The sequence below is a fragment of the Dreissena polymorpha genome, chromosome 13, assembly GCF_020536995.1.
Source record: "Dreissena polymorpha isolate Duluth1 chromosome 13, UMN_Dpol_1.0, whole genome shotgun sequence".
NCBI classification, from domain to species: Eukaryota; Metazoa; Mollusca; class Bivalvia; order Myida; family Dreissenidae; genus Dreissena; species Dreissena polymorpha.
The window spans coordinates 70985572-71011752 of NC_068367.1; positions in this window are offsets into that span (position 1 = coordinate 70985572).

The window sequence follows — 26181 nt, forward strand, 5'->3', positions numbered from 1 at the left end:
GATGTACTTTTACAAAGTATTTATTCTAGCCATATTCATTCCAGGCCGTTAGGTTCGAGGTAAATTCTGCGTAGATATGCTAATGACCAAAAATATAAACCCCTACTCCGCCGTGTAGATCTAGTGGTCTGTCTTTACGAACTAGCAAATTATAACATTGAAGCAGATATCACTAGATAAAACTTTACTACAGAGCCATGTTCCAGTTACAGCAATACCATCAAATATATTTAAACTCGAGTGTAGAGGATCTGTTTTGTTGACAATACTTTGGGCGTAATAATTGACAAAGGAAAACATATTTTGTAAAGCATGCAAATTACTTTCTTTATCGGCACTCACATTCGAAAGGGAACAGGTGTAGGAGAATATTGGCAAAGGACTATGGTTAGGATGTATATCACCCGATCTTGATAAAATAATAGCTAAGTATAGACAACACGCCCTAACGAATAATAGATCTTATTACACTCAGCTTTACGGATGATTGATGTTCGATCATGAGGGCTTGGCTATTATAAAGCGGCATTTGGTATTTAATAGATGTCGAAGAGAGTGTGTCTACAAATATGCACATACAAATGAGTAAATTGAATTAGCAATTGAAATGCTGTTTCTGGTTTGAATGATGACATGATGGCGTTTGGAGGAATTTTGTTGAGTTTTGTCATTATGAGATAGAGCTGATTAGAGCACGATAGGCCGGAAACGTTATAATTAACTCACCAGGAGCACACGTGTTTATTTGTATAAAGCTTTTCCCAGAAATATGGCACATTTGGAAGAACAAAAAGAGTTTAGAAGAAAAGATAAGTAAAGGGGAAGTTAAGAAACCAAAGTTATAAAAAATATATGGTTAGGTATCGCCAAACAAGGTATACTAGAATCGTTAACAATAGAAGATCACATCAAGCAGGAATGTAACTGAATGTTGACACATAATTATACGTAGAAGGTGCTAAAAATATAAGAAACATAAAATATGCAAACGTAGCCTGTCTTTTCTGAAACCTATTGTCAGTCAATACCAGTACACATGGTAGCTTCTAGTAAAATATTGATAAGATAAAAAGGAACGATAACAACATGTTTATTTAATGAAACAATTGTTAAACTAAAATCAGCTCGTGAAACAATTGTTTAACTGGAATAAACCATTTCCAAACTGTCAAAGCATGGTATAAATATAAACATATGCATGTATCCACATACATTATTACATAAATAAAAGTTAAAGATTTACACTTTCCTTGCCAGCATTACTTTGTCAGGAGTTTCCTGACAGATATGTGTGTAAAGGGAAATTACAAATACATTACACAATTCGGGCATTGTGATATTTTTGTAAAACAAAAAAGCGTCCCGCTAAAACTGTGTTATAACGGTTAAAACATTGTTCTTTTACTTCATACATTGTTTGTATTTAGAAAATAAACAGCAACGTGCAACTGCTTTAAACTTATCTTAAACCAGTAAAGAACTTTCTTGAAATGTAATATATGTTCATAATTTTAAGATTGTGTGTACCCAGTTAAATGATACTTAATTAACAATAATCTATTTTTATAAAAAAATACTACATAGGGCATTGTAATTTTTGAAGTTAAAAATCACTTTAAAAAAGCTTGGATAAAATACATTTAATACCTCAATAATTTGTAAAGAAAATGTTTAATTAAATATAAACTTGGTAATATGTCAAAATAAAGTTTGAAAATTACTGAAAGTAGTATATAACACATATGTCTCATCCATTCACATAATTACTTCATATGAACCGTACGCATGTTCGGGGAGCATTATTTTTAAGGTGCATGTGCATTTCACGCAATCCTTCCAGTGCAGCATTCCCAGAAGCGAAAGACCAGCTTCTATCTCTGAAGCGATCCAGATTTCGCCCAGAAAATCAGGGGTGATGGACGACCAAGATGCGTAACATCAAGAAATGCATGTATAGTCAATATTCTTTTCGATCGTTCTATAGTTCATCTGACACTATTATAGCTACCATAAGTAAGCTACTCGGAGTTGATTCCATCTGTATATACAGCGCAAATAAAAACTTAGCGAATGAAGTGAATGAACTGTTCTGTTCTCGGCAAATGTTGGTACTGTACTGGCGTTCTATAAGCGTTCTTGGGTGAAGAGGGGCCATTAACTGTCCGGTCAAGTTAACCATATTTCTCCCCATTTTAAAGCCCTTATCTTCACCCCGTCTGCAATGCCCTCGCAACCCGTCCCGAAACACCATAGATAATCTTATACTTACAGACCGGACAAATTCTGAACAAGTTGTTCCAATGCATGTACCTTTATTTTCCTACTATAATATAAACCACAAAAACTCATATAATTTACTTATTCCTACAGAATAGACCAAACCCTCGTTTTCTTTACAATATCACCTGAGTCAGTTGACTTTATCCTGGAACACATTGAAATTTGTTATCATACTTTTCCTTAAAGCAAAAACCACTATACATGATTCGAACATATACTCCATCGTTTGACCGTACTATTATTTCATTATTGACCCTAAATAACCACATGGTCTAATTTTAGTATAATCCCTAGCTCGCACATTCCGCTATCTACACACCAAGGCTAATGTCTACAAGACATCCGTCCGCCTCAAGTACTAGTTATAGGATTTTCCCCAAACGGCACTCTCATATTGTTAAACCTTTAACTGGCAAACAGACTATTCGCAGCCTCCAAATCCCTACAGGGTATAAAGGCGCCTGTCGCATTTTTAGCAATAGTGCGCATTATGTCCTAAAGGATCACCACTTGGAACTTGGCCACAGTATTTGCAACCAATCCCACGTATGCCGTAGTATAATCTCTTTTACTCAGGTCCCGCAGGTAGGAATCCCTCGCACAGCTGACTGTTGAACTTCATCAAAGCGCAGTCAATATGCGGCGGACCAACTTAGAACCTGATAGAGGCGGTTTATTCTCTAAGCGTGACTTACGTTTTACCACATGAGACGGAGGACCCAGACAATATCCTGCTAATAGTAAATGTCTCGCCCCGAAATACGCAGGATCACCGTCGCATAAGACCAGCATGCTCCAGCAGCCCCCAAAACATATAATCCTTCCTACTCGCCCCGTTCAAAAGCGATCTCTCCCAGCGCTACCACCCCATCCTCCCTTAATTCCCTCTCCACTTGTCTTACCTTCCCCTTAGCGTCCCTTCAAGGCGCCTCGGGATGCAAAACAACAGTCGACTCGAAGACACTGACACAGGGCTGTTTCTCTAGGTACTTGGGTGGATCACATAAAACCGCAATCCTCTTCCCAATTTACCGCACCGGTACCTTCTCAGGAATATGCCGAACGGAATGCCTGACCTCGACGAAGCCTAAGCATCACGACCAACACCCTCAAATCAAAGAAGAGCGCCCGCGAGTTTACCCGTGCAACGTGGAACGTGAAACATAACCTCCGGTGCGACCCTCTCTAACCAGACATGGTGCTTGTCGTGCAGGCCGAATTGCTCCGGAATGAATAACCTCGTGCGAAGCACTGGATATCTAGATTGTTACAAAGGCATATAACTCCCTGAACCACGTATGGTTTATTTATGGCACCCCATGTCTCATGACGAAAAGCAGGCGGTAAATGCAAGATCTCCAAATGGTGCCTGACAGATCGCGCTTTCAAACCACACACGGGATATCCCTGGTATTTTTTACTTCTCCTGCCCACATCATTTTGCTTGGACCGGAACCATTTTCTGGTCCCAACCCCTCCCATCCCCTCTGTAACTCCATCAAGAGGCCTGAATCGTCTCTCAAACCTGTCTATACCTCTGTTCATCATTCCAACAAGTGGCATCTACATCTACAGGCCGTGCAATACCTGTCTTATCCGGCATTTTTAGCGTCAAGATTAGCATCAAAAGCAGCTCCAACCTCCATCTTCTACGAGTCAGATACGGTGATTGCCTCTCCATCGGAGCCATCCTCAACAACTTCCTCCGCCAACCTCACTGGCAACACACAGATGTCCAGTTTGCTGAGAGAAAATGAGGGCCTACCATTCGGGCTGGACCTTTACTTCCTCCAACTACGCTGGCGACGAAAGGAAGTCCTTTGGTGTTAAATGAGAGACAATGATCTCCCCCTCGGGTTCGACCTTTACCCTCCTCAAACCTGACTTCACTGGCAACGCAAGGAAGTCCAGCCATTTCCGTATGGGATATGAGTGTCTCTTCCTCAGGTTAAACCTGATCCCCAATTCGCCGAAACCTCACTGGCAACGTAGGAAAATCCAGTGACGTAGGCCCCAGGCAGATTCAGGCCACATCATGGGTAGTTCTACAATTCCTCGCAGCTCCCGCTCAGTGAAGCCTCCGGAGCTTCCCACCGTTTTTCAGAACCAGTTTACACTCTCTTAATGAGCGAGTAATTAAGGATTGGATGGTCCCACTCACTCGGCTAAAAAAACAAAAGCGCCCTTTCCTTATTGCCAAATTTACATGGCCTTCAACTGCCTTTTTTACTCGTTTATGGGCCTAGGCAACATGGTCCCCAACTCAATGACCAGCTCCCGCACCGAACTCCAGAGCGTACCCGATAATTGGTTCTTCTATCTTACAATTATCGGTCATGATTCACATTGGCCCTCTTCTCCCGTAATCGGACCTAGTATAAGAAATTTGTGAATTGCTTCACAACCATCCCCGGTCAAATCCAATGAGGCAACAATTTTTTAGATTTGCTTTCCTTTCTCGACACATTTAGCACATATACCAGGTCATCCACCCAATTGATGTTCTGGCATAACCTGACACCATTAACCCCTTTTCATGTGAGCATGATACCCAATTTTATACTTGCGAGCAGTGTCATAGACTGACACGATACTTTGTTTAAAATTTGGGACCTCAGTCACAGGCTGCGCCCTATGAGGTGGCAATACGTAGACCAAGTCAGCAGGAGTATCAACCTTTCACCCGAGCATCATGCGGTTAGTGGTGAAACTGGTACTTCTACCCACTACTGAACGCATTGTCGCCGCTTTTTGCGGCAGGTTTTCGTCCCACGTAATTTTGTCGGTACCAATAAGGCATCGGACTGCATCCATGGGTGTGCGGTTTTGCGTTAATTGCAAGAGACTTAGAAAGTCTACATGTATGTGAACCTCTCCATTGGGAATTCCGAGTGAAACTTAATTGTCTCACCGTTATACTTGCGGTGATGTTTTCGATTTGCAAAACAACGTAAACAACAAAATAAGTTCTCGATTGTGTCCTTTAGCATGCGGAACCAGAAATACGTGGCCTTAAACCTCTTAATGGTACTCTGCTCGCCGTGATGCCCGCACATAGGAATATCATCGTTCAGGACCAATATCTCTTGGCGCAATTCCCGTGGCACCAATACTTGCTGAAGATAAGCCTTTAGGTCGATTATCCAAAGCAGACGAGCTTTCATATTAAAACATGGGCGGTTAACCCCATACAACTTGGAGGCTGCATATGCTAGAAACAACTCTCCCTTATGATGCTCGGTATTGTGCATTAACAACTTCCGAATAAACCGAAAGTCCACCTCCGCCCACTGGAGTTCTTTAATTAGAGCGTCCTCGCCTTAAGCAGCTGCATCAGTGGTCTAGATAACTGAGTCTTCTTCGGTTTATATCACTTGGGTTGTTATCACCCTCGGGGAAAAATCCAACCCATTGCTCTTCTGCCCGAGTACATTTCGGACAACCACCACATGAGGTAGGTAGGTAGGTAGGTAGGTAGGTAGGTAGGTAGGTAGGTAGGTAGGTAGGTAGGTAGGTAGGTAGGTAGGTAGGTAGGTAGGTAGGTAGGTAGGCAGGTAGGCAGGTAGGCAGGTAGGCAGGTAGGCAGGTAGGCAGGCAGGCAGGCAGGCAGGCAGGCAGGCAGGCGGGCAGGCAGGTAGGACTCAGAGCGTCTAATAGGCTAAAAAAATTATACATTGAAGACGAATTTCATAACATGCAGCAAAGACAAATTAGCGCCCCGAGCCGATTGTGACGAATGTATTTCGTACATATTTTCCTACAATAACCGAAGCATTCGTCTTTGTAGTACGTGTTCGTTTGTCGTATGAATAGATATCGTTGCAGGAATTTAAAATAAACCGTTTATCTAAATTTAGATTCACATCGTACATGCATGATTTACATGCTGGCGAAATCGACTGCACAGCCATTTTCGATTTCAGAATTAAATATCTGGTTTATTTAGCATTTTTCGATATATATTCTTCTTCACTTTTATTTTAATATATATAAAAATATATGTTTAAAAAGTTGTTTACAAATTTTATATTAATTAATTAATATTTGACAAGATCGTATAAACTCGCTGTAAACAATCGTTACAATGGACGTGAAAACGAAGAAAAATAAAACGAATTGGTCAAAAAACGAGTTTGAAACGCTCGTTTCCGAGTATGAAAACAAGTTTGACTTGCTCGAGGGTGATCTGTCCCTTTCCCTCACTGGTTCGGACAAACGAAAAGCCTGGGAAAGCGTTATGGAATGGACGCGTAAGTGGTTGAACATGCAGAGCCCCAGATTAATCATATCAACACAAAAATTCAAGAAACAAAAGAAATTCAGACAATAATTTAGATATAAACTTTTAAGTAACTGATGATCGATCATTTTTTCTGAAGCCCCTTTTTGTAGTGTCATTGCTAAATTTAAGTTACAGTGTTAAATCTGAAAACATGTATTTATTCTTTATCGTTTGTATTTTTTCATTTTTGGAGCTTATAACTGGTGCTGGTGGTAAAAGTATAACATGTGGTGATTTTTTGCCAGACTGAAATTGCATTTTTTAGTGAACATATATTTGCAACTCAAAAAACTGCGAATCAATACAATTCTGTATACTGCAGTTTTGAAACATCATTATGAAAACAAGCAATCCCGTTTTATCATAATAGGGATATAAAAATACTTGCGTAAAATAAATAAAATGTATAGATTTATGGTATCAGTAAATGCTAGATTTGTATCGATCAGTATCACTATTAAAGAGTTTTCAATATTCATGTACATGCAAAGACAGTTTAATTTGCAAAATATGCAGGTCCCGGATTCACGTTTTTTTATCTGAATGTTGAAATTTATAAATAATATTTTCATTCCATGTAAACAAAACAAAAATTCAATGTAAAATAAAATAAAACATTTATTTAAAGATTGTAATAAATTGCGATTTTTAGGGCTTTGTTTTATAACTGATTCAATGCACCTTTTATACTAAATTTCGATCGCTTATAAAAATAATAACACTATCGCATCCACACCACTAATAATTATAATCAAAATGTTTTATAATTTTTGAAATATCATTTATTAAAGTCTTACTTTAAGAAAGAAAACGGGTATTTATAGTTTTGTTTTGTGAAATTGTCAGTATTTAGTCTACCGACGACCTTTACTCTGATAATATGTAAATGACCGCGATCGAGAGATTCGACGGCCAATCTATGTTTAGTAACGGAAAACCCCTATTATGACGTCACGCCAAAACCCCCCTAAATAATACCCTCCGGCGACAGACGATATCTTTCACCCCCACTAACACCTCTTGGGGCGGAGAGCACAAAAACCACACACAAACTGTAAGGAATTAACATTAATGCCAATAAGGATAATGATAATCTAGAGATAATAGGAATACTGCAAAAACCATTTTGATAAAAGGCAAAGCACTACATAATCCATTAAAAAAAAAAAAAAAAAAAAAAAAAAACATCTAGTCACATTAAGGTCTCATTGGCCATCGTGCTATGATATATAATATGACCTTATTTTCTCCCCTGAAGGGTCACAGGGGCAGGTCGATACATCTGTAATCGAGAAGACGCTGGACGACCTGTAAATAAATCTCAAATACACCGACGATATCTTTCAACGATTTCCCTTTCGCTTATACCTCAGTCACAAATTGACACCGATCACCGTCCAATCAGCGGCCGACGTATTTTTCCGCTCATCGTGCTGGCGACCGGCCGATGATCGCACGGAAACCGGGCCAATTTGTTGCATCGGGCGGCGTCCGGATTAAGTTTAAGTCTCACTTAAAATTTTACCCGACATCGGGCCCGGGAAGGAATCGAGTTGAGATCGAAACAAGATCGGGCGATCAACGCACGGGTATTGCCCGGCGATCGCCCGACATCGGATTCATTGAACGTGTATCTGCAACAGTAAAGGTATTTCCCAGAGGCATATACATCGGCCGGCGACCGTCTGAATGCCGGAGGGCCTCCGCACGATGTCCGATGGACGCCGGACGATGCTCGTTATGATACACGTACAATGAATCCGATGTCGGGCGCACGCAGGGCGATAACCGTTCGTTGATCGTCCGATCTTTTTTCGATCTCAACTCGATTCCTTCCCGGGCCCGATGTCGGGTAAAACAAACTGTCATTCAAGACAGGTCGGCGTTACGCCAATTTTCTGATTTACGCGAAGTACATATCTGGCGTAAATTAACGACAGAATTTACGCACTGCGTTAATTTACGCTGTTTAGTGAAACGCGTTTTTGAGAACAAGATTTGCGTACGCAAATATTTACGGAAATTATTTGCGTACGCAGCTTAGTGAAACGCACTCCAGAACATTATAAACTGCGCTAAAAATTGACGCATCGCTCGCTCATGTTTTATAAGGATATAAAATCATTATCACTTGTCACAAGCATGTCACCTTCCCATTACGAATTATGTTATATGAACCGAAACACATGGGCCAAAATTTAGTGAAAACGATCATCTATACAGATTTCTGCTTGATATAATAGTTTTCTGTCATAAACAAAACACAGTCGACACGTGGTAAGCATGAGTTCGATCACTGACTGGGGTGTCAATCATTTAAGTTTTCATATTTTGCTAATTAGTTTTTCTACAGAAGAAAAAAACAACAACAAAGAAATTTTATGTGTGTGTAGTGGATAGAACAGAAAATGGCAATTAACCGTAATCGGGGCGGCATGACAAAATACGAGTACGGTGAAATATGTATTTAGTGACACGATACTATATCACGATGATGATGATGATGATGATGATGATGATGATGATGATGATGATGATGATGATGATGATGATGATGATGATGATGATGATGATGATGATGATGATGATGATGATGATGATGATGATGATGATGATGATGATGATGATGATGATGCTGCTGCTGATGATGATGATGATGATGATGGTGATGTATACACAACAATAAGGGGTTAAACCTGTGCAACTTAACTATAGATTCTCCATTCCAAAAACCGAACGCCTTGAACCGTCCCTTTAATCGAAGCTTGAAGATATGCGACAGACAAATGTATACATATACAATATAAAAATAGTATTATGACACGGGCTGTTGTACAAATGTTTGATTCTACAAGTATTAAACTCCGCGAAACATATCCAACCATAAAAGTTAATGCTATATTAAATCAAAGCGCTGAAGGCGCTGTAGGTGTTCGCTGTTGTAAAATGTCGTCCTTGATTAGCTTGTGCGCATTGCACAGGCTAATCAGTATACACAGGCTAATCTTATTTAACATGCATTAAGCCCCGTTTTCCCTGAAAGCAGCCAATATATACATATTTCAATTATAAACACTAGACTGGCCAATCTCGTATTACAAGCTGTTAATCACTATTAGTAATATAAACCGTCTGCAGTGTAACAGTAACCACTGCAGTGGTGAAGTACATATAAACAGGCAAAGGTGATGGTTATCTTTCCTAGCATACGCTCTATATAGCATTTGTCGTCTGCTTCATCAGGCAGTGGTTGCCTTTCCATACCGTACCTAAGGCTTCTAAGCACATACTGATTTGCAAAATATGGTCTGTAACATAAGTGTGAGCGTAAACTAAAAATGACAAACCGATTTATCGAGCGCTATAAATAGCAAAGTAAACTTCAATCTCTATTCAGTGTTTTCGTTCCTTGCTCTCACATACACCTCTGCCACGGGCTCGGCAGCCTTTTAAGAACAATAATCGTGTTCACATTAAACAAATCGTCGCTTCAATTCTAGACTCCCGTAAGTCAATTTTTGGCCATATTGAGTATTTGGTATCGTTGGAATTGTTTTGAAAAGATCTTTCTAATGATACCGTTTACGTGCTTGTATATAGTCCGCAAATGCCGTATTTAACAGTTCTAAAACCCCGTAAGTTACTTAAAGTTGAAATTTTTCAATTCCAAAATCCCGTAAGTCGATAGCCAATGAAATTTCACTATTTCGACCACGTGTGCCGGTCAGCTTTGTTTACATGCCGCTTCAATTTTGTATTTTGCTCTGGAAACGATACAAACTGAAATGAGCCGTTTTATTAATAATGTAAGTATTATCAAGTGTGTTTTTATTTCGAAATGTATAAACCTTTTGTGTGTTCGTAATTGTTTAACAATAATAAGCATCTTTGTCGGTCGTTAAATTGATAAATAATCAACGTCCGACTTAATATGACGCCTGATAATCGGATAAAAAATTCGGACAGATTATTAAAAGGCCAGTATAAATTGACCGTAAATAAAATGTACTAAACAAACACATATTGATATACAATTGACAATGTATTCCGAATCTATAAACTAACAATTTATTGTTTATAGATAAGACATTTAACATTTGATTTAGATAACTTTAGGCCTAATTACTCAATCCAGTACACTGTTTTACATCTAAAATCATTTCACAAATACATAACACTTTGAATTTATTTGAATGTCAGTACGGAATATATGTGATATATATATATATATATATATATATATATATATATATATATATATATATATTGATTTCGGAAAAAAAATTCAAACTGGAAAAAAAATTAAGAAAAATAAATATTGAAACTTATTTTTCCCTCTCAATTAAGTTAATATAAGATGTAATAAATTGCTAACAACACCGAGAATCTGTTTGACAGGTATTCGATATGCGAGCTGCCTGTTGAACTACTGGAGTCCGTGTTCTTGCACCTGGATATCTATGAAATGTTGACAGTTATCTGCAGGGTCAACTCTCTGTTCTACAACATTGTAAACAACTCGTCAAAAGTTTGAAAAAATAAACAGTTCAACCATTGTGTTCGCGTTGATTCAACTGTATTCAAGTCGATTAAGAAGCATTCCGGAAAAGTGGAAAAACTTTAATTGCCGTGCTCTATCTGGTCGATAAAAACATTTGAATAAGATTATATTCTGTCTAACAGTTACTTTGAAAAACTTCGCTGTTTAAACATAGCAGAGGCCCCACTTTCGACGCTGTGTTTTATTCATTGTTCAACAAATCTTAAAGTAGTTGATGTATCAGGCTGCTCCAACTTATGTGACCGAGACTTCGAAGTTCTTGTTAATTGTTCAAAACTCGAAAAACTGTATGTAAGCTTTACAAGCATATCACCAGAAACACTTACATGCATTTGTAATCGGAAATCATTGAAAATTTTGAATGCCTGTAATGTACAATTACAAATAGTTCATTGTGAAAACATTTTAAGCAACATCGTTGGAACATTATTTTCAATGCATATATCTTTATGTCCGTCAATCAATAGAAGGGAATTTAACAGACGTGTAAGCGACATTTTTTAAGACAAGTGTTCATATTCATGAACATCAAGTATGAGCAGGTTTACGGTGCATATTAATGACACAAACACTGCTCCAAGTTCGCTTTTCACGATATTGATAGTGATCAAAACATTGTTCTTTACATAAATGTCAATAATAAACACTTTGTGATTGACCAATACATTGAGCCACTTCAAAAAAATGTCTTTACTGTCAATGATATAGAAAACGTGAATGTAAATGGGCATGAAGATAATTCTGCAGTGGACTTTATAACTGAAGACCATGAAAGCAGTCTACATAGCATAAGTCTTAACGAAGACCGCTTTGTGGCTGAATAAGAAACAGAACTGATCCGAAGCAATGATAATGAGAATAATATTATCGACAATGAGAATGTGAATGCTGATAATAATGCCACTTTACTAGCCAACCTGCTAACAGACGAAAGCCAATTAGAAGTAGGTGATCTTCCTGTGAACCATGAACACATTTTACCAGAAAACAGTGAATCACGAGGGAGAAAACGTAAAAGAGATCCTATGTCCTGGGCAAAAAATGAAAGAAAGGTTAAGGGAAAATCTGGTCAAGAATATACAACTTTGAAAGGTGTGATTGAACAGAGGAAAACAATTAAATTGAACGAAGATTGCGAAGGAAAGTGCCGATTTAAATGTAGTAAGGTAATTACGAAAGAATCAGCAGATCAAATACACAAAGAGTTTTAGTAAATTACTGATGATAAAAAGTATGTGTTCTTTGCAAATACAACTGAAAGACGAAGTAATGACACAAAGAAAACAAATTCCAGAAGAAAGTATACATACACATATTATCTGTTAAAAGACAATGAAAAGTTCAGAGTGTGTAAAGAACTTTACTTTGGCGTGATAAGAGTAGATGAATGTAAAGTCAGGAATTTGCATGAAAAGATTTCAAAAGGTGAAGGAGATTACCAAGATATGAGAGGACGTAAAACAACAAAGCGAATACCGCAACGTGACATAGATTTTATGAGAACACATATACAGTCGTTTCAAAAACGAATGTCGCATTACTGTCGCGCAAACAGCTCAGTTGAGTATTTAGATGCTAACTTGTCTTTAAATGCAATGTATGAATTGTACATAGACAAATGTTATGCTGAAGGCTTCACACCATTAAAGAATACAGGAACATATTAAACAAGGAATTTAACTGTTCATTCAAAAAACTTAAAAAGGATAGGTGTGATATTTGTGAAATAGAAAAGATGAACACTGAAAGCGTGGAGAATCCGAAATATATTGACCACATAAAAGATCGTAATGAATCTCACGAAGAACGAGAAAAAGATCGTGTAGAGTCAAAGCGCTCAGATAATCGCCAAGTAACAGTGTGTTTTGACTTGGAAAATGTTAATTCCCTACCCAGGGCAGAGGTGAAAAACATTTTCTATAAGAGAAAGTTGTCTGTTTGTAATTTAACGGCTCATTGTTCAAAGGACAGGTCTTGCTATAATGTTATATGGACGGAGGCTGATGCGGGGTGAGGGGCAAATGAGATCGCAAGTGAACTTATAGCAGTACTATATTCAATTAAGGACACACATCCAGATGTAAACAAAATCACATTGTGGTCAGATTCATGTGTGCCCCAGAATCGCAAAAGTGCGATGACACTTGCTTTGAAATTGTTCATGAACACCAGTGATGTTGAAGAAATTGTCCAAAAGTTCTGCTACCCAGGGCATTCTGAAATACAGGAAGTTGACAACGTCCATAGTGGCATTGAAAATGTACTTAAAGTGTGTGAAGTGTACATTCCAGTTCCCCTAATTAGAGCCATGAAGTCTGTTCGAAGTAAAGCCGATTTCAATATCATTCAAATAACCAAAAAGCACTATAATGACTACCTAAAAGCAACACAGTCATTGAAATTCAGCAATATACCCTTTACAAAGGTGAAGTGTCTTCGATATGAAAAACACCGACCTATGGATGTTGACCTGAAACTTTCGTTTTCCGATGTGTCATACCGCACAGTTACTCTTTATGGCAGGCCACCGACGAGGAATTCAGTTCCCACAGCTGTGTTGCCATTAGCACCCCTGCTCAGAAACCAGCCAGTTGTTTCTTTAGAAAAAAATACGCGATCTTACCCGTATGTCTGAATACATGAGTCCAATCGACAGTCAATACTACAAAGCCAAGAAACTTTTCCTTGAAAATGAAAAAGTTACTGACCAAATTAAAACTGATGATAATCACACGACTGCTGGACACGAGATGATTGTATAAAGCAACTAATGATCACCTAACGGGCGGCTTGGTGCTGATAAAAGTGGTTTTTGCTAGGATTTAACTATGGTTAAATTAATCCATAAACGATTTGGTGAACTTCGTGAGTTTTTTGTGATGTTATTCATGTTTAAAAATATTTTACTCAACGCAAATACCTGAATTTCTGACGGGATATTACATGTATGTACTTTTACATAACGTCAAATGTTGCTTATGTAAACTTGTTTAGGACTGTACAATTATCTGTTTTTTAGTTAAAGCTATCTGTTCAATTGTTCAATTATCTTTGATTTCTTAGCATGTTTAATAATTATATTCAGTGCATTATAAAGTCAAATGGATGTTATGATAATAAAGCTTAAGAAGAATAGTGTACAGTGTTTTAAAAGAGCTTAATCAAATTATAGTGATCTATCATCGTAAGACCTACTTGGCCACTATCGCTAAAAAACATGGACTTTCGGGAAAATGAGCCGACAGTTATTTTCTATAAATATTTTTGTAATTTTTAATGTATAAAAACATTTTTAATTAATTAATTTTACGGAATAAATCTTCATAATTTGACATTCTAGTTGGTATAATTAAAAAAACTAAAACCACGTAAGTCGGTATGTGATCAAGATTTTGATGATCAAAACCACGAAACTTCTTACAGGTGTCTGGAATTATATAAAATCTTATATTTCGTAAATTTCTGCACTCGAAAGAAAAATATTAACACCAATAATTGACTACTTAAGAGACGTATATTTATGAATTTTACCTGCCTAAAGCTTATGTTACTTTGACTACATATGCCAAATTTTAAAGCTGTAGCTATTACAGAAAAAAAGTTATTCGAATCCATATTTTCAAATCCCGTTTTCTCGAAATGAGAAAAAATAACTTATGGGAGTATGGAATTGACGCGACGAAATGCATTCAACGTACATTTCCTTGAAAATTTAAGATCTGGAGCATTAAAAAATTAAAAATAAATTGTAAATCGGGCTCAAACCTGGTAATGTGTATTTATCTTTGTATGCGCAATAATTGTATATGGGTACAAAGGCAATAAAATAGTTTCTAAAAGATGCATACACACTACCAGGTTTAAGCCAGATGTATCCTTTTATATTTTTAATGTCTAATTGTGTAATGCTTTCATTCGTTAATTTTCGATAAAATAGACATTACATGCGTATTAGTCGGGTCATTATATGAAAAAATACCACCCCCCCCTCCTGAAAATAGCTACAAAAGGTTTTTCTACTGATTCTTGTAGGGTAGAATATCCTTTATAACAGATCAAAAGTTTGCCAAAATCGGACAACCCGCAGCCAATTCTTTAAACAGTTTAACCACAAGGTAACCGCAAACTCGCGGTTACCGCTGTGGTTACCGCGTCGTCAACGCACCGATAGCGTTACGCCAGTGCTACATGAACATCTGCAGGTCTATAAAGCGTCAAACTCGTTGACAAGACCTACGACATCTCGTTATAAGGCGGCGGTACTTGGAACCGTTTGCACCGGTATAAGGCCGGTTACGTGATGCGTCATCAATACATTCTACTTTTGGGCATAGTCTACTCGGCGTTTGACAACATTCTACTTCCGGGCACAGTCGGCTTGGCGTTTGACAGAACACTACTTCCGGGCTTGATACAGCTCGGGTTATCTGCAGTCTACTTCTGGGCTCGATACAGCTCGACGTTTGCTTCTTTGCAGAACACTACTTCCGGGCTAACTTCCGGCTCGGGTAATTGATGGCTGGACACTCGAAACGCCATCGTTGAGTTGAAATAGTTTACACAAAACTGTGCTCGCATTGGTTAATAACGGGGTGAGGCTTTTCCGTTTACTATTTCCGGGTCAACTCGTAACGAGTGTGTAAACAACCCGTTGAACAGTGCGAATAGAGATTTTGTAGTTAGATAATTGTTTTAGTGATGTCTGCTTACTTTTATACCATATAAAGGATAAAATTCAAATCATGACAACATCTGACATGTACTGCCTTATTTCTTTTTAAATCATTTTATGAAAAATGTTTAAAACATAAATATGACTGGTACATGCAATTACTTGTTGACCATTAGAGGACATGTTTTTTTTTCATGTGAACATGTATGAGCAAAAGAATCATGCTATTTTATCTCCCCGTAAAAATTAAGTTCATTTCTCCAATATAATATTATACAATTATAGAATAGCCTTTAATATTCGCAGCAAGTTCATTTAATGATGTATCACCATTAAAGAATACAGGAACATATTAAACAAGGAATTTAACAGTTCATTCAAAAAACTTAAAAAGGATAGGTGTGATATTTGTGAAATAGAAAAGATGAACACTGAAAGCGTGGAGAATCCGAAATATATTGACCACATAAAAGATCGTAATGAATCTCACGAAGAACGAGAAAAAGATCGTGTAGAGTCAAAGCGCTCAGATAATCGCCAAGTAACAGTGTGTTTTGACTTGGAAAATGTTAATGCCCTACCCAGGGCAGAGGTGAAAAACATTTTCTATAAGAGAAAGTTGTCTGTTTGTAATTTAACGGCTCATTGTTCAAAGGACAGGTCTTGCTATAATGTTATATGGACGGAGGCTGATGCGGGGTGAGGGGCAAATGAGATCGCAAGTGAACTTATAGCAGTACTATATTCAATTAAGGACACACATCCAGATGTAAACAAAATCACATTGTGGTCAGATTCATGTGTGCCCCAGAATCGCAAAAGTGCGATGACACTTGCTTTGAAATTGTTCATGAACACCAGTGATGTTGAAGAAATTGTCCAAAAGTTCTGCTACCCAGGGCATTCTGAAATACAGGAAGTTGACAACGTCCATAGTGGCATTGAAAATGTACTTAAAGTGTGTGAAGTGTACATTCCAGTTCCCCTAATTAGAGCCATGAAGTCTGTTCGAAGTAAAGCCGATTTCAATATCATTCAAATAACCAAAAAGCACTATAATGATTACCTAAAAGCAACACAGTCATTGAAATTCAGCAATATACCCTTTACAAAGGTGAAGTGTCTTCGATATGAAAAACACCGACCTATGGATGTTGACCTGAAACTTTCGTTTTCCGATGTGTCATACCGCACAGTTACTCTTTATGGCAGGCCACCGACGAGGAATTCAGTTCCCACAGCTGTGTTGCCATTAGCACCCCTGCTCAGAAACCAGCCAGTTGTTTCTTTAGAAAAAAATACGCGATCTTACCCGTATGTCTGAATACATGAGTCCAATCGACAGTCAATACTACAAAGCCAAGAAACTTTTCCTTGAAAATGAAAAAGTTACTGACCAAATTAAAACTGATGATAATCACACGACTGCTGGACACGAGATGATTGTATAAAGCAACTAATGATCACCTAACGGGCGGCTTGGTGCTGATAAAAGTGGTTTTTGCTAGGATTTAACTATGGTTAAATTAATCCATAAACGATTTGGTGAACTTCGTGAGTTTTTTGTGATGTTATTCATGTTTAAAAATATTTTACTCAACGCAAATACCTGAATTTCTGACGGGATATTACATGTATGTACTTTTACATAACGTCAAATGTTGCTTATGTAAACTTGTTTAGGACTGTACAATTATCTGTTTTTTAGTTAAAGCTATCTGTTCAATTGTTCAATTATCTTTGATTTCTTAGCATGTTTAATAATTATATTCAGTGCATTATAAAGTCAAATGGATGTTATGATAATAAAGCTTAAGAAGAATAGTGTACAGTGTTTTAAAAGAGCTTAATCAAATTATAGTGATCTATCATCGTAAGACCTACTTGGCCACTATCGCTAAAAAACATGGACTTTCGGGAAAATGAGCCGACAGTTATTTTCTATAAATATTTTTGTAATTTTTAATGTATAAAAACATTTTTAATTAATTAATTTTACGGAATAAATCTTCATAATTTGACATTCTAGTTGGTATAATTAAAAAAACTAAAACCACGTAAGTCGGTATGTGATCAAGATTTTGATGATCAAAACCACGAAACTTCTTACAGGTGTCTGGAATTATATAAAATCTTATATTTCGTAAATTTCTGCACTCGAAAGAAAAATATTAACACCAATAATTGACTACTTAAGAGACGTATATTTATGAATTTTACCTGCCTAAAGCTTATGTTACTTTGACTACATATGCCAAATTTTAAAGCTGTAGCTATTACAGAAAAAAAGTTATTCGAATCCATATTTTCAAATCCCGTTTTCTCGAAATGAGAAAAAATAACTTATGGGAGTATGGAATTGACGCGACGAAATGCATTCAACGTACATTTCCTTGAAAATTTAAGATCTGGAGCATTAAAAAATTAAAAATAAATTGTAATTCGGGCTCAAACCTGGTAATGTGTATTTATCTTTGTATGCGCAATAATTGTATATGGGTACAAAGGCAATAAAATAGTTTCTAAAAGATGCATACACACTACCAGGTTTAAGCCAGATGTATCCTTTTATATTTTTAATGTCTAATTGTGTAATGCTTTCATTCGTTAATTTTCGATAAAATAGACATTACATGCGTATTAGTCGGGTCATTATATGAAAAAATACCACCCCCCCCCCTCCTGAAAATAGCTACAAAAGGTTTTTCTACTGATTCTTGTAGGGTAGAATATCCTTTATAACAGATCAAAAGTTTGCCAAAATCGGACAACCCGCAGCCAATTCTTTAAACAGTTTAACCACAAGGTAACCGCAAACTCGCGGTTACCGCTGTGGTTACCGCGTCGTCAACGCACCGATAGCGTTACGCCAGTGCTACATGAACATCTGCAGGTCTATAAAGCGTCAAACTCGTTGACAAGACCTACGACATCTCGTTATAAGGCGGCGGTACTTGGAACCGTTTGCACCGGTATAAGGCCGGTTACGTGATGCGTCATCAATACATTCTACTTTTGGGCATAGTCTACTCGGCGTTTGACAACATTCTACTTCCGGGCACAGTCGGCTTGGCGTTTGACAGAACACTACTTCCGGGCTTGATACAGCTCGGGTTATCTGCAGTCTACTTCTGGGCTCGATACAGCTCGACGTTTGCTTCTTTGCAGAACACTACTTCCGGGCTAACTTCCGGCTCGGGTAATTGATGGCTGGACACTCGAAACGCCATCGTTGAGTTGAAATAGTTTACACAAAACTGTGCTCGCATTGGTTAATAACGGGGTGAGGCTTTTCCGTTTACTATTTCCGGGTCAACTCGTAACGAGTGTGTAAACAACCCGTTGAACAGTGCGAATAGAGATTTTGTAGTTAGATAATTGTTTTAGTGATGTCTGCTTACTTTTATACCATATAAAGGATAAAATTCAAATCATGACAACATCTGACATGTACTGCCTTATTTCTTTTTAAATCATTTTATGAAAAATGTTTAAAACATAAATATGACTGGTACATGCAATTACTTGTTGACCATTAGAGGACATGTTTTTTTTTTCATGTGAACATGTATGAGCAAAAGAATCATGCTATTTTATCTCCCCGTAAAAATTAAGTTCATTTCTCCAATATAATATTATACAATTATAGAATAGCCTTTAATATTCGCAGCAAGTTCATTTAATGTGCATAAACATGTTCATAATGAACGTGTTTCTTATGTTTCATTTGAGGTCGAGAATTTTAAAGGAAGACACTCCGACTAGACGGTGAAGTTAGCCACATGTGAGTACGCCCATCCAAAATGTGTATTCATCACATCATAGGTGACCATGAAAAGGTTTCTGTTTTTATATTTGTAAATTAAACTCAATGAAGAAATACAGATAACACAAAATATTTATGTAAATTGTATTCTGGTTATCATTTTGCTACTTCGTACAAGTACAACATGCCTTTTTTATACTTTCTAATGGCTCATAGTTTTAATGTTTAAATAATGGTAACACTGAATCGAAATGATTTTATTTTTAGATATCAGTGTATTAAAAGTCAGTGGGGTACACACCAATAAATGTCATTTGTTTTAAATATCCTATTTCAGTTAAAGCATTGTTCGATCGCAGCTCAATATGTGTTTTTTAGTCCAGGAGTGGGTTCAGATGGGATTAGGTTATTAACTCTCATCTACTATGCATGCTAGACAGTTACATGTACTTGCTTCGCTATAGAGGAACCCCTGTTTATGACACGTTTGAAATTACAACTGAATTGTCAGGAACTCGGCAGTTCGACTGGATACAAGAACAGCAACTGTTTCGACGAATATATATATATATATATATATATATATATATATATATATATATATATATATATATATATATATATATATATATATATATATATATATATATAAACTATGGCGTACCGTTTTAGTCATTGTTTTGTCAGTTTTGTTAAAGTAAACAATACAATTGTTAATTGTTTTCGTTAGTTGTTGTATATAATAAAAGGAATATACGTCATCACACAAGCCACTCGAGTAATACAAACAATTGGAACAATTGACTAGCGTAATATTCCGTATATATATATTACAAAGTCTCTATAAGCCTTGTATTATTTAAACATAAACTCTGTATTTATTTTATACCGATTCTTTCGACCTCACGGTCTTCATCATCGGCCATTTTTTATTTCAAGATGTTTTATTATGTACGGATATGACGTCGTACATTTCCGTCGTCAACGTTGTTTTCGCGCCCTTTCATGAACGTTTCTTCCTGTACATTGATGTCAAGCCTTGCCGTTATATTGTAACACAGCCAGAAAAATCCCCGACCACCATGGGGATCGAACCCGGAAACTCCCGTTTCCAAATCAGGCAGACACTCTACCGCGTCGCTATAAAAGCTAGCTCATATAGCAAGGTAGTATAAGTTCTCCTTATACCTAACCCTACTACACACTCCCCCTCCATTTTCGAAATTCTTCGACGAATTTCATTCTGCCATGACATCTGTGGGACGTCTGACACACAAGGTGGTGTTTTTACGTTGGGCGCCAATGTAACCCACCCAGAAAATTCCCCGACCACCATGGGGATCGAACCCGGAACCTCCCGGTTCCAAATCAGGCAGACACTCTACCACGTCGCTATACAGTAGACTCTCTGTAAACCGGACGGTCTGTGGACCGGCCTTATCGTCCGGTTTTTAGAGAGTTCCGGTTTACCAAGAGTAGGCATATTGCCGAAATATATATTGTATGCATTGTGTACAAAATCATATAAGAATACAACAAATCATATACGTGTACATGTACCATGTGAAAACTGTACTCATGTAATGTTTATGTTTAAAGAATTCTTTAACAAAAATGTGTTTTTATTCGATTAATAGCAAAAAACATTTCATACCGACCTGTTTGTATTAATCCCAAAGTGAGCGTGGTGTTTTATACATGGACGTACATGTACATGCGTACGTTACATTTTTCATATAGGCGAGTGAGTCGTGTTCGAGTTCGCTATAAATAGCTCTGAATTAATTAATTTTTATTTGTTACAAATAGGAAGGGCCAAACATCATAGACAATTTTGACGAATTACGACACAAATACAATTGTTGTGGACATACGATTTATTATTCAAGACATAACACATTTCACAAAGCATACACACAAAAACAGCGTCATATTTAAACATGGCTATAAGATCTTTTTAACTACCCGAGAAGATCACAAGAAAGTTATCGTCGCAACGACATGCATTAATTTTGTAATTAAATTGTTTATCATAACCTTAATGAAACGCTCGCGTCAATCACTTATTGGTGTTACCGCACGTCTATAATAGCCATTCACAGTTTGTCTTACATTATTTAATCGGACTTCAATAGCGCGGTAACGACTTGACACCTTTATGGTATGTTTAATCCGATTATCGATAATTGCGCGAGCGGAATGTGTGACACCGCACGCGCCGTACTGACTAGGTATTGTAATTTACACGCCTCGGGCATCTTGAGAATTTGTACCGTCTAGTGTACTCAATGTATTTTATGTTGAAAATGCCGAAATTCAAGGAGATATCCGTTCGGTTTCCGGTTTTGAGAGAGTTCGGTTTATTCAACATTTTTTTTAACAAAGAAATAGAAGGGGATAATACGGGACTGACCCGACCGTTCGGAATTGGGAGAATTCCGGTATTCGGAGAGTCCGGTATTGGCGAGTCTACTGTAAAAACTAGTTCATATAGCAAGGCAGTATAAGTTCTTCTTATACCTAACCTTACTACAATATTATTCTAAGCCTCGCCTGATATATTACAAAACTGTGGGACAGTAACCTGTTATTGTCTATTTGAATGATTTGCAATCAGCATTGTTCCTCACCCTGTATTACCTGCCGCTGGGATCTGTGAAGTAGTCCGCCGTCATCACGTACGGGCAAATGACGCACCTCTGCGCCCCACAGGGCCCGCTCATGTTGGTCTTCCGGAAGAACATCCGATTGTGTTTCTTGTGTACTAGGATGTCTTGCAGGTTGAAATCCCTTGTGAAGGATACTAATGGTTGCCCAGGGAACACTTCCTTCATTCGATCAGACGTGTGCAGTGTGTGTAGGTGTCTGCGGATGATACGGCCGATGTTGGGTAGTGCGCGCAAAAACGTAATAACGAGCGAAATCCTCGTATTACGCTCCGAGTTTGTCTTTTCGCGTAAAAGGTCCTCTCTCTTTGTATTGTCGACCTTTACCAATTCGGTCTCCACAAACGCCCCGTAATATCTACGGTTTACGAGCTGTACTTTCACCGCCTGTCTTTGCTTCCGGTAGGCAACCTCCTCTGAACAAATTCGTTTCGCACGCACACACAGACCGTATGGTATCGCTTTTTTGTAGACTCCGGGTGCGAGGAATCCCTGTGTAGGTACATATGTTTATCGGTAGGTTTAGTATGTAGGGCTGTTTGAAGGCGCCCGTTCCGTATTGATGTCACCGTGTCCAGGAACTCGAGTTTTTCCGAAGAATAGCGGAGCTCGAGTTTAATGCGAGGGTTGATTTCATTTCCTTGTGTGTGGAAAGTGTTAAGTGCCTCGACACCATGCGTCCATAAGCCCCACACATCATCAACAAACCGGAAGTATGCGAGCGGTTGCTTTTCCGACCGCCGGAACAGTTTATCTTTCCAAGCAGCCGTGTAGGTTGAGACATAGTTCAGCCCGAGGCATGAGCAAATTGCCGTCCCTTCCGTCTGTATAAAGTGTTCGTCGTTGAAGGAGAAGGTGTTGTTTTCCAACACAGTGTCCATCATCACGATGACGTCCTCTGTAGGATATTCCGGGTCCGTTCGCCTGTTTTAAGCCTCTATAGCCGCAGCACGGACCTCATCTCTCGTGACACTCGGATACAGCGCCTTCACATCTATACAGAATATTAGCGTACCTTCTGGAAGAGGTTGTTTCACTTTTTGTATTTTGTTTAAGAAGTCCATAGTGTCTCTTACAAACGACGGAAGTGACATCACATGGCTTCGCAACTGGTCCTCAACAATTTCCGCCATTTTCTCTGTCGGGTGGCTTCTACCATTCATAATGGTGCGTAACGGCATTCCTGGCTTATGTAACTTCGGGTTCCCTTGAAGCTTGCCGGAAGTGCCATCTTACCCTGTCATGTATTGTCTTAGATCCTTGTCTATGGAACCTCTTTTGTACAGGTTGTCTACCACCTGTTTTACCTTGTTTTTCACTGATTTTGTTTTGTCGTCGGGAACTTCTGCATATGTGTCGCTATTGGACATTTCACCTTTTAATTTTTTATGTAATCCATGCTATCCATTACGACTATACCAGAACCTTTATCAGCAGTACGAATGACAATTTCATCGTCGTTAAGAAGTTGTTTCAGAGCGTATTCTTCAGATTTACTCATATTGAGCTTAATCTTTCTTTTTAGACCCTTGATGATGTCATCCTTTACAGCCTTGATATACGCATCCAACCATTTATCGCGGCCTGTTTTTGGAGTCCATGTTGACGGCGTCTTCTTTCTGTACGGTTTCTCTTTATTAGGATGCCCGTCTTTCTCTCCAGAGTAGAAATATTCTCGGAGACGCATGCGACGTTCCCATGCATTGAGGTCCGTCAACAACTTGCCTTTGTCAACGACTCTTCTTGTTTGAACAAATTTCAATCCCTTAGATAGATCTTTAATTTGTGAGGTGGTAAGTTGCTTCTTAGACAGGTTAGTCACTACATCCGGTTGGACCGACGATCCCTCAGTGACGATAACAAAATTTTTAGACGTTGAACCGTTTCCTGTATAGCAGCGTTGCACTTCGGGCTTGTCTAACAACACATGCATGTTTTTTGTAGGCATAGAAAGTCTTTCTGAACCATAACATCCCACTTTCGGTTCCTCTGCGCCGACATGGACGCGTTCTGCAGTCATTTAATTTGTTCCGATGTGGTTACACTGCACTTCCGGTTTGTCCGTAGCGACAGTCTTATCTTCAAGCATTAAACTGTTCTTAAGAATGTGTGTTAACTTTTTTCTTTTTCTTTGTTCTTAAAAGTTCAATTTTTGTAACAAGTGAAAATGGTTCAAGTTCTTTCTGTAGTTTTTCGAATTTATGTTTAGTAATTGAGGAAGACATCTTACTTAAATATTCCGTTTTCTAGTTGTTTACTTCACGCAAAACCCGGTCACAAACAGCAATACCCTCCGACATTAAGTGAAGTGATGTTCTATGCAGGACTTTAGCAAGGCGACCATTTTCTTCTTCATTTGTTGAATTTAAATCCTTTTGGAACTATTGCACCATTGACGCATTCTTTCAAAAAATATATGTGACTTTCATACCGACATATCTTCTCAGTCAGTTTCTTCAGTCGCGCAAAAGCAACGTTTTCCGTTATTTGAGTTGTCACCATGAAAATGTTATATAACAAAGTCTCTTCAAGCCTTGTATTATTTAAACGAAAACGCTGTATTTATTTTATGCCGAAGCTTTCGACCTCACGGTCTTCATCATTGGCCATTTTTTTTCACGATGTTTTATTATGTACGTATAAGACGTCATGCATTTTCGGCGTCACCGTTGTCAACATCTGTTGAATCTGTCGCGTATTCGCACACAGCACAGTGACCCGGTAGCTGAACATTTCTATACAGACGGTACCGATACTTATTTTAATCGAATTTACTTAAACCGTGGTTATGTGTCGTGGCAACGTTGTCCAAAGTAATTTATAAAATTTCAGGTTGCCATGTATCTTTTAAACCTCTACTGATGTTCAATTTCAAACATGTTGTCGCGGTGTATTAAACTGAACGTTTCGTCCTAAATGGAAGTAAAAGGAGTGGCGACATGAGCAAGCCCAAGGAGAGAAAGGTAAAAAGAAAAACATTCATTTATAACAAAATCAATATAGTATCTATGGGCCGTGCTTTGTGAAAAGGGGGTTTAATGCTTGTGGATAAAGTGTCGTCCCAGATTAGCCAGTGAAGTCCGCACAGGGTAATCAGGGACGACACTTTCCGCTTTTATGATATTTTATCGTTTAAAGAAAGTCTCTTCTTAGCAAAAATGCAGTTGAGGCGGAAAGTGACGTCCCTGATTAGCCTGCATTTAAACGCCTTTTCACAGAGCGCGGCCCATATGAATGCTCACATGTGATCGTACATATAACACTTATTACCTCAAGGTCATCCTTCAAGGTCAAAAGTCAAATATATGGGGACATAGTGTCACACAAACACATCTTGTTGATTTTGAGATTATTAGCAAAGTACGATAATTATATACAATGGTATTAACGAACATGCAATCACACTAGAGTATAGTACACTGCTTTGCGTATTGCTTTCCACTTAAAGCAATATTTGATTACTTAGATGGTCAATGCCACTGAACTGTTGAACTGATTTCTTCATTTTGATACACTGTATCATAATATTAACATCAGAAATGGATTTAGCATACCTAAAACCCCTAGAAAAGACACCATACAAGCTATACTATTTGATAAATGTAGATGCGGAAAATTGACCTTTGCGTCTGGCGGCCATTTTGGATTTATGCAAATTAGGCAAGATTCCCAAATTTGCTAAGGTGGCAAACCCTCTTAAATTAAAGATATACCTTTATATGTTGCATCCTTGAAATATTGCCTCATTGTACTCTTCATTTCTAGGTTCTCAGAAATCCGATTAGACTAACCCAGCAGTTCCTTGTGTGCTTGACGAACACTGTATTAAAGGGTTCTGATCCTTGTGTACCTTACATGGCATTGAAGCCTTAAATGTTAACTTGGAACCTGGCAACTTCATTATGTCTTTTCGTTCATAGACTTCATGTCTTCACTACAAAGGTGTGTGTCGTT